At 36.5% G+C, this 2,112-nt stretch overlaps 1 long non-coding RNA gene across 1 annotated transcript; it reads right to left on the reverse strand.

Annotated features, from left to right (window-relative positions):
- Positions 1–337: 337 nt before the first annotated feature.
- Positions 338–1,854, reverse strand: LOC103587727. Its single transcript, XR_550252.1, has 3 exons — positions 1,652–1,854; positions 696–868; positions 338–518 (listed from the first exon to the last, which is right to left on the reverse strand). It is a non-coding gene; the product is annotated as an uncharacterized LOC103587727 (long non-coding RNA).
- Between the last annotated feature and the right edge of the window lie 258 nt (positions 1,855–2,112).

The following is a 2,112-nucleotide window of genomic DNA, read 5'->3' on the forward strand; positions in this document are numbered from 1 at the left end:
AGAAAATACATTGAACAACAATACATTGAACTTTCAGAAGCAGAGAACAAACCTAAGGATACTAGAGATGGGGGATAAGGGAGGGGGTTTGGGGAGCAATAGGTCGGGTAAATGGCATAAAGAGAAATCACTATTTGTAATAATGAATATGCTAGTAATAAAAAATAAAAATAAAATATGGGGAATACACTTCCAACTGGAAGAACACCTTGACTTCCAACAAGTTGTTTGTGCCCCTAGAGAATTTTGAAATGCAGAGGCCATTAAAGCTCTCAAATAGAAGCAATTCATATCTTAGCAAGAAAATGGCTTCGAAGTAAAAAGTTCAGCTCATTGATTGAGTTGTAAATTCTTTATTTAATTATAAACTTATTTTGAATATTTTATTTATTTTAATGTGTAATAGATCAGTGTGTTTAAAACATTTGAATGATTAAGGCAAATCTTAAATTCTTCCTCCATCCCTGACTTAGTTTACCCTGTTCTCAAATCCTGGGCACCCAGAATGTTACCGCCCCCTGGAGAAGGAAAGAAAAAAAAGACACAGACACTTAGAAAAGCAGATATATTCAGCTGAAGGAGAGGGTAGGCTATCCCATTTCAAAGATTTAGATTTACTGAGGGGTTTTTAAAGGAAGGGTTGAGGAAATGGAATATGGGAGGTGAAAAGCAGGAGAGAAGGAGATGTGAGTTACCAGGGGTCCATTTGTATGGGTCAGGTACAGGGTCTTGCCAAGGCCTCGTCTGGTTTCTGTTCTCATCTTTGCTGTTATCTCAGGACCCTGCAAGATTTTGATTCATGCCAATGTACTTGGCTGGTGCCCAAGGTCATCTTCCAGTCACGTGGCCTCGATCATTTCTCAAAACTCTACAAGTCCCAAAAAAGAACTGTTAGTTCTGCAAAGAACTAATTAGCTTCTCAGCCTTGTTTTCCTACTTAGCGAGCAAGATAAGAAATTCAGGGGATGGGAAGAAAGAGTGGAGAGGGAAAAAACTGTCCTTTTAAATTATCCTCCTCCCCTCAACAGCCCAGGCAGTTTTAGGTCCCAACATGGCTTCAGTCCTGCTCACTCCAACAAGAAGTAACCACTTTTATAGCTCCCTGTGTATCTTTCCAGAGTTTCTTATTTTCCCTTTATATCATGAAAACGAGGTCATTATGTACCCTTCTGCAGCTTGCTTTTTATCGCTTCACCTTAAATCATGGGGTTTTTTTTTCCATGTAACTGCATAAAAATCTTCAGCCTTTCTTTTCTACTGCTACATAGTATTGTGTGGATGAAGCTTAAAATATTTAACCATCTCCTAGAGAGGGAACTTTGGATTAATACACATAGTTCACTATACCAAACAATGCTGTGATGAATATAACATTAAGCTCATAGATACACATATGTAAACTTAAAAGGCTTAAAAATCTTTAAAAATAAAATTATGAAAGAACTCTTCAAGCAAAAAAAGCACCAACACATTACCATCTCTACTTCTCCTTTAAAGATGAAATAATTTCAGGGCCAGCCCATGGCTCACTTGGGAGAGCGTGGTGCTGACAACACCAAATCAAGGGTTAAGATCCCCTTACCGGTTGTCTTTTAAAATAAATAAATAAATAAACAAATAATAAATGAAGATGAAATAATTTCAACTCTACCAAGCATATGCCACAGTGTAGAAAAAGATACAGGAAGGAAACCGCATCAAGTGAACATAGGGGTAGCCAGTTAGCTCAGTTGGTTACAGCGTGGTGTTATAACACAAGGTCAAGGATTTGGATCTCCATACCAGCATGCTGCCAAAAAAGAAAAAGAAAAAGGTAAACGTAACATCAATTCCACACATGACACAGACTATACAAAATAATACTACTGATTGAGTCCACTTTTAAGTATTGAGCTAAAGTATTAAATAAAATATTACTGAGTAGAATTTGACAGCACATTAAATGCATAATTCATTATGATCAAGTGGAGCTTATTCATAGAATGCAAAGGAGGCCCAGTACTAGAAAATCTATTAATGTCATCTATCATATTAATATAAAGAAAAAACTATCCGATCAAATTTATAATTGTAGAATAGCCATTTGGCAAAATTCAGCACTGCTTTTGTTTT

The sequence above is a fragment of the Galeopterus variegatus genome, unplaced genomic scaffold (assembly GCF_000696425.1).
Source record: "Galeopterus variegatus unplaced genomic scaffold, G_variegatus-3.0.2 Scaffold486, whole genome shotgun sequence".
NCBI lineage: Eukaryota > Metazoa > Chordata > Mammalia > Dermoptera > Cynocephalidae > Galeopterus > Galeopterus variegatus.